General features: G+C 58.9%; 1 long non-coding RNA gene across 1 annotated transcript; it reads left to right on the forward strand.

The window, feature by feature from the left end:
- The first annotated feature begins 3,036 nt into the window (after nt 1-3,036).
- LOC123856325 (uncharacterized) lies at nt 3,037-5,934 on the forward strand. Its single transcript, XR_006793708.3, has 3 exons — nt 3,037-3,200; nt 4,635-4,813; nt 5,142-5,934. It is a non-coding gene; the product is annotated as an uncharacterized LOC123856325 (long non-coding RNA).
- The last annotated feature ends 2,080 nt before the right edge of the window (nt 5,935-8,014 follow it).

Raw genomic sequence — 8,014 nt, forward strand, 5'->3', positions numbered from 1 at the left:
GTCAGTGGGAAATCCTCTAGGAGGAAGAAGACAAAGGAGAATGTCTTCTTGAACTTGGAATCATGAATTTAACCAACAAAGATTTGTTTAAGGAGGAAACACACACACAAAAATGTCAAACCTGCAAAAGACATTGTCAAGATAACAAGACAACCTGCAGAGAGAAGAACATTTTTGTAAGGTACACCTCTGGTAAAGGACTGATTTCCAAAATATGTGAGGAACTCTTAAAACTTGACAATAAGAAAATGAATGACCCATTTAAAAAATGGGCCAAAAGGGGCACCTGGGTGGCTCAGTTGGTTAAGCGACTGCCTTCAGCTCAGGTCATGATCCTGGAGTCCCAGGATCGAGTCCCGCATTAGGCTCCCTGCTCAGCGGGGCGTCTGCTTCTCCCTCTGATCCTCTTCCCTCTCATGCTCTCTGTCTCTCATTCTTTCTCTCTCAAATAAATAAATAAAATCTTAAAAAAAAAAAAAAAGGGCCAAAGGCCTGAACGGGCACATCACCAAAGAAAAATACAGAGGGTAAATAAGCACACGAGACAATGTTCGTGCCACGTAGGAAATGCACATCAAAACAAGACCCACTACACACCTACTGGGATGGCCAAAATCGAGCCCCGGACAGCGCGAAATGCTGGTGAGGATGCGGAGCAATGGGAACTGTGGTCCACTGCTGGAGGGGACGCAAGCTGGTGAAGCTGCTCTGGGAGGCACACAACTGGACATCTGTGTCCATTCGATCCAGCCGTCGCACTCCGTGGTATGTACCCAAAGGAGTTGAGGACTTATGTCCACACGGAAACCTGCACGTGGGTGTTTAGAGAAGCTGTGCTCATAATTGCCAACACTTGGAAGCAGCCAAGAGGCCCTTCAGCAGGTGGATGTGTGAACTGTGGACCATTCAGCACAAAAGAGAAGTGAGCTGTGAAGCCGTGAAAATTCATGGAGGCATCTTACGTGCATCTCAGTAAGCGAAGGAAGCCCTATGCTGTGTGATTTGAACTCAGGCACATCCCGGAAGAGGCCAACTATGCAGACAGCGGTGAGACCCCTGGTTGCCGGGGGTTCAGAAGGGAAGGGGGCTGCGGAACTGGGAGAGCACAGATTCTTTTTTTTTAAAATTTTTTTATTGTTATGTTAATCCCCATATACATCATTAGTTTTAGATGTAGTGTTCCATGATTCATTGTTTGTGCATAACTCCCAGTGCTCCATGCAGAACGTGCCCTCCTCAATACCCATCACCAGGCCAACCCATCCTCTCACCCCCCGTCCCCTCTAGAACCCTCAGTTTGTTTTTCAGAGTCCATCCGTCTCTCATGGTTCATCTCCCCTCCGATTTCCCCCGCTTCATTCTTCCCCTCCCGCTACCTTCTTCTTCTTTTTTTTTTTTCCTTAACATATATTGCATTATTTGTTTCAGAGGTACAGATCTGAGATTCAACAGTCTTGCACAATTCACAGCGCTTACCAGAGCACATACCCTCCCCAGTGTCTATCACCCAGCCACCCCCTCCCTCCCACCCCACCCCCCACTCCAGCAACCCTCAGTTTGTTTCCTGCGATTAAGAATTCCTCATATCAGTGAGGTCATATGATACATGTCTTTCTCTGTTTGACTTATTTCGGGGAGCACAGATTCTTAGGGCAGGGAGACTCCACCGTATGGGACGTGAATGGCAGATACAGGACTTCATACACTTGTCAAAACCCATGAAATGCACAGCAGGGAGTGACCCCCGATGTCAAAGATGGACTTTGGTTAATAGTGGAGCAATGCTGGCTCGTCAGCTTTACAGCCACTGATGAAAAACGTTCGTGGTGGGGAAACTGTATGTATGAAGGATGGGTCTATGACAACTCTGCTGTCAGCCAATCTTTCTGTAAACGTAAACCTGTTCTAGAAATTAAAGTCTAGTAATGGAAAAAGAGGAGCACCAATCTCTCTTAGGGGAAAAAGGGTTGATAGACTACACGAAAATTAACAACTTCTGTTCCTTAAAATACACCATATTAAGCGAGCGAAGAGCCAAGCCACAGCGAGAGAAAACAGACTCCACTACAGAATGTAGAATGTCTGAAACAGACAAACTACAAAGCCAGAAGACGGACAACCCGACACAGAAGGAAGCGATCCCCATGACAATGAGGAAACCCAGCTTGCAGTAAACCCACGAACCCAGGCTTGTCCTCACTCCCGTCAGCAAAGTGCGGATTCGAGCCCAGGTCTGCACCCCGCACACCTGGGGGGATGGCTGCGGAGGAGACCCTGGAGAACCCCAGCTGGGTCGGGACGGCGGGGCGGTTGGCCCGTCCAGCCTGCGGGATGAAAATTGGTACCCACACCGTGTGGCCTGTCCACGAGAGCCGGTCCAGAGTTGTCCTTGGCCAGTGGCACCTCTTCTAGGCACACCCCCAGCTGAAATGCACCCAGCTACCGGGTCAGGGACTAGAACGTGCACCCAGCCATGTTGACAACAGCCCCAAACGGGAAAGCTCCCCAAAGCCTGGAGAAGCTTGTCCCCAAGACCACAGAAGGGATGAATGATTTGTGGCAAATGCACACAAGGGGAGGCTCACAGCCTTGAGAATGAATGAATTACCCTTGGGTGCACGGCCAGGAACCTGCAAACACGGTGCTGGGCACTGCGCCCGAGGCCCTTCTCTCCCTCGGCCCCCACCCCTCAGTTCAAGAGGGAGGAGGGCGGGGGCTCCTAGCTGGCTCTTTGCTGTCCCAGGCTTGGGTGTCACCGGGAGGCTCTGAGACCCGCAGCAGCCCCCAGGGCAAAGCAAGCTGCCCTGCCTGCCACTCTCTCTCATTGGCACTCTGCACCTGCGGCTTCCTGGGTGCCCCAGACAGAAAAGAGGTTGTCTGCAGGTCCTAAGAGCAGCCCCAGAGCTGAGGGGGACCTGCCAAAGGGCAGAACCCTGGGAGAGGAGGAGGCAGGAAGTGGTTTCTCACCAGGTCCTCCCACGAGGCTGCAAGAGAGCAGCGGAGATGCTGAGTCATGCCTGCTCCCCTCCCTCCGCCACCCCGCCCTCCTCCTGGGCCTGAGTCACCCCAGCCCTCAGAGCCTGCCACCCTGGCCCTCAGAAGGAAGGTGAAGTTGTGGTGTCCTGGGGCCCCAGCCACAGGCCCAGGCTATTAGTTCTGCTAGGACAGCACAGGAGGCCATGTGGGGGAATCAGCTTCAGGTCGGCTGACCTTGGACAACGGGCGGGGGAGGCTGGGAATGGCTGGCACAGTTAGGGTGGGGGAGGGGGTACCCGAGCACAGGTGGAAGGAGGGGGTTGCCTGGGCACAGTTAGGGTCCCAGTGGCTCACAAGCCCTCTGGAGTAGACACTGCAACCCCAAGGGTTGAGCCCCGAGTCATGGTCTTCCTCCAACATGGCTGCGCTGGGGAGTTGGGGGGGGCGGGCAGCCACGTGGGACCCTTAGGGGTCCCCAGGGGCCCACAGGTCTGGGACCTTCCTCGAAAGCCCAGTGCAGAGCTTGCAAGTGTCCCTGCCCTGGAATGACTGCATGCTGACTCTCTGGTCCCCAAGCTTGGCTGGGGACCCCTCCCTTTATTTATCAAAACCCATGGAAGCAGAGGGCACCAGACACCGTGCCGCACGCTGGGGGTGAGCAGGACAGACGCGGACCTGCCTTCTTGGGGCAGCTAGACCCAAACCAAGTCCTTAACCGACAAATGGCCTAGTTCCGGGCTGTGGCATGGGCTGAATGACAGCTGAGGCCACTGCTCTAGAGTGGGGGGGTGGGGGGGTTGCCTTCACGACAACGGCTGGGTGGTGAACAGGAGCCAGCCCGGGAACAGTGGGGGGCTGGGGGCTGGGGAAGGTAGGGAGAGCCTTTTAGGCTTGGGAACAGCATGTGCAAAGACCCCAAGATGGGACTGAGCCCAGTGAGCTCCAGGGGTGGAGAGAAGCCCCCTACGGCTGGGGGAGGCGGGAAGCATGCGTGAGGTGGGGTCAGAGGGATGACAGGCACCCGGCCAGGTGGTGTGCACACGCAGGTGTGTGCCATGGCCAGGCCCCAGGAGGGCATTCACCGGGGGGACGAGCTGCATCCCTGTGGAAGGACGGGGATCTGCAGGCGTTGAACCCTGCCTGTGGACCCCAGCTCCCGGACAGGCCTTGTGGCCCGGGGCGGGGTGGGTGCTGGGGCGCAGGGACACACGGGGCTCTGGTGGTGACCCAGGTGTGGGTGATCTGAGCTGTTCAACTGGGGGTGTCGGTTGGGGGTTCAGTATGGTGGAGCTGCACAGAGCTCATCCAGGGCTTTGCTGGTCAGTGCGGAGACAAGCAGGGCTGCCCTTGGGGAGAGTGTCCATGCCCTGCACTCCCCGAGCTCCACATGGTGACAAACTGAGAGTGAGGATGGAGACTGTCCTGCCCTTTGCAGACCCGCCACCTGCAGAAGGAGGCCGGGGGGTTGGCGGCGCAGAGCCGCCCAGAGAGCCCGTTGGTGAGGGCGGAAGAGACAGGGAGGCAGGTGTGAGGGGTAACTTGGCATCAACTTGGCCGGGTCATGGTGCCCAGACATTTGGTCCACATGGTTTTGCATGTTTCCGTGAAGAATTTTTTGGAGGTGATTCACATTTCCAATCACACATTTGGTAAAGCAGATCACCCACCATAATGTGGGTGGGCCGCATCCAATCAGTTGAAGGCCTTCAGAGCACAGGCTGAGCTCCGCCCCCAAGGAAGAGGGAATCCTGCCTGCCGATGGCCTCAGTCTGGAGCAGCAAGTTGGCTCTTCCCTGGTGTCCAGGCTGCAGGCCCCAGACTCACAGCCCCCATGACGGTAAGAGAAACACACCCTTTTGGTTTTGTTTCTCTGGAGAACTGGGCTCAGGCGAGCCTTCCTGGGGAGGGTGCACCTGAGGTGCATAGTGAGCCAGGCCGATGGTGGTGACCGGGCTGGGTGTGCGGGGAGGAGGCCCCAGACGGGAGGTTTGGTCCACAGGCTCTGGGCAAGGGCCCAGTGAGAACAGCAGGTGACGTGGAAGGCAGAGGCTGGGGTGCTCCCGGGGGCAGGGCAGGGGTCCTCTGTTAGATACTAGGAGGGAGGAGGCAGGAGGTGAGGAAGAGGATGAGGGCAGCGTCCACCGTTTCCCCATCTGCCCCTCCAGGAAAGAAGGATGCCAGCCCGGTTGTGGCATGAGTCACTGCAGACACAGACACAGCGCCAAGTGCTCTCCTACAGCTCTGGAAGCCAGAAGTCCTTAGCCAGCCTCGCTGGGTTAACACAGACGTGTCGCAGGGCTGGTTCCTGCTGGAGGCTCCCGGGAGGTGCCCGCATTCCTGGGCTCGGCCTCTTCCTCCACCCTCACAGCCGGGCGCCGCGCTTGGTCCCTCTGCTCTGACCCTCCTGCCTCCCCCTGAGAAGCACCCACCCAGGGGATCCATGATAATCCTGGTCTCAAGGTCATCGAGCCCTTTGCCCCATCAGGTCACATATGCACAGGCTTGGGGGACTGGGATGTAGATGGCTTTCGGGGGGCACTATTCCACCCACACATACTGTCACTTGTCAAAATGGAGAACATCAGGTGCAAAGTGGCTCAGTTTGGGGCCCAGAGAGTGTATGCAGCTGGTGGGCTGGACCTGCAGGGAGGGGTGTCCCTGAGGGCCTTGGACATGAAGGGCAAGGTCAGAGCAAGGCCAGGGGAGGGACAGTTGTGGGAGTAGACTGACGGGGATGAGGGGCTGGCAGGGGCACATGCATGAAAGCTGGGGCAAAGGTCCAGGTAAGAGGAGGGGCAGGGGCCTGAATCCTGGAGCCCACTGCATCTGAGTGGTCTGTGATGGGGTTTGGGGCAAGAGGATGGATACCCTGAGGAAGCCTGAGCTGAGGGGCTGGAGATGGGATGGGTAGGTGGCTGGACTTGGGGAGATGGAGCAGGGCTATGAGAAGATGGGCCATGGGGGCTGGGCTGGGTGGAATGGGGCCTTGGGGGTTAGGTTGGATGGGATGGGCCATGGAGGCTGGGCTGGCTGGGTGGGATGGGACCATGGGGAATGGGTTGGGTGGGTTGAGGCCACGGGGCTGGGTTGGGTGGCTGGGATGGGGTGGAGTCATGGGGGCTGTGGTGGATGGTGGAATGGGGCCATGGGGGCTGGGTTGGGTGGGCTGAGACCATGGGGGCAGGGCTGGGTGGGTGGGATGAGGCCATGCGGGCTGGGTTGGGTGGGTGGAATGGGTCATGGGGGCTGGGTTGGGTGGGTTGAGGCCATGGGGCTGGATTGGGATGGAATGGATCATGGGGGCTGGGTTGGGTGGGTGGGATGGGGCCATGGGGTCTGTCTTGGGTAGGCTGAGGCCATGGGGGCTGGGCTGGGAGGGATGAGGCCAGGGGGAATGGCTTGGGTGGGTTGAGGCCATGGGCCTGTGTTGGGTGGGTGGGAGGGGCCATGGGGGCTGGGTTGGGATGGAATGCCTCATGGGAGCTGGATTGGGTGGGTGGGATGGGGCCATGGGGGCTGGGCCAGGTGAGTTGAGGCCATGGGGCTGGGTTGGGATGGGATGGGCCATGGGACCTGGGCTGTGTGGGATGGGCAGGCTGGTTGAGCTGGGATGGCCGTGGTGGTTGGACTATCTGCTCCAAGTCGGCTGGGCTGGGTGGGGTGGATTGCTTGTTTGTGGGTGCTGGCTTTGTGAGTGTCAGGAAGAGCTGGGCAATGCCTGTGGCTTCCCGTAAGTATTCTTGGCCTCCATGCGTCCCACAGAACAAAGGTGTGACTTGTGTCCCGGCAGCTGGAGGCTGATGCCGTGGAGGGGTGCTGCCCAAGCATCCTCATCCGGCTCCACCTGAGATGTGACCAGCGGCTACCTTTCCAGGCAGCTGGCTGCAGCTGACCTTCTCTGGAAGAGGTCACACTGGGCCAGCTGTTCTTGGGGGAGTGGGGGCAGGCCATCTTGCCGCAGTGCTCCCAGAGATGTCCTTGTGGCAGAGCATCAGGGAAGGGGGTGTCCGCAGGGGACCACCCCACAGTGGTGGGGGCCAGTCCCAGCTCACCTCCACGGCTGGGAGAACCTGCTCCACCTCAGCCTGACCCGGAACAGATGTTATCACTCCTGCAGCCCTCCACCCTCGGCCCACAGCCAGCAGGGCCGCCGGGCTCTTTCCCAGGGCTGGGCCGGTGGCTAGCGGTCAGTACCTGCCTGCTCTGGGGGATGCCAGCTCCTTGCGGCACCCAGCCCCTCCCAGGCAGCCTGACAAACGGGTCTGGGGCTGCAACGCCCCCTCTCTTTGGAGCGATGACTCAGAAGGGCAAGGAGAGTGGGTGGGGGCAGGTGGCCCCTGTGTCCCGTAAACAATGCCCCTATTCTTCCTTCGCAAACGCCCAGCCGGGATGATGGGGGCAGCGTTCTGGAGACTCTAGCTCAGACAGTCCATGAGCTGAGGGGCAGGGAGGATGGGCCTCGGCCCCGCCCGGAGGCAGACGCCCAGGCCTCCCCGTTCAGTCCTGGAGGGACCCGGCGGGGCAGTGGGGGCCGTGGATGCGAACCCCCACCCTGCAGGTGACCCAGGGCTGTCCCTTGCACTTCCCACTACACGCTGCCAGGAAGCATGGCTCTGAAGACACACATGATTCCCGCCGCCCCCCCCACCGCCTCGCGAGAGCTCTGGCAGACCCTCAGCTTCTCTAGGCCTTGGGATCATGATACAGACCTCTCCTGCAGTGGGCGGGGGGGGGGGGGGGGGGGAGGGGGGAGGCACAGCTCCCGGCGTGGCCCAACCCCCTCTGTCTGAACGAGGACTTGGACCACCTCCCTTCTGACCTCGCTCTGTACTTTCTAACTGAGGAAGCTCCTTGTTCCGGCTCATCCCGTAACTCAGGCGGAAGACCCCAGGGGAAGCGTGCCCTGATGGGACCCGCAATGAGCCCTCCAGCACAAGGACGGCCCCGAGCCAGCGGGACCCCCGCGTGACAGACCCCAAGACAGTGATCAACCTTGACTGCCCACCTGCACAGACCTGCCCACCTTCGCCCCACATTC

The sequence above is a fragment of the Mirounga angustirostris genome, unplaced genomic scaffold (genome assembly GCF_029215605.1).
Source record: "Mirounga angustirostris isolate CCGP_5_RB_7025 unplaced genomic scaffold, mMirAng1.0.hap1 SCAF_13, whole genome shotgun sequence".
NCBI lineage: Eukaryota > Metazoa > Chordata > Mammalia > Carnivora > Phocidae > Mirounga > Mirounga angustirostris.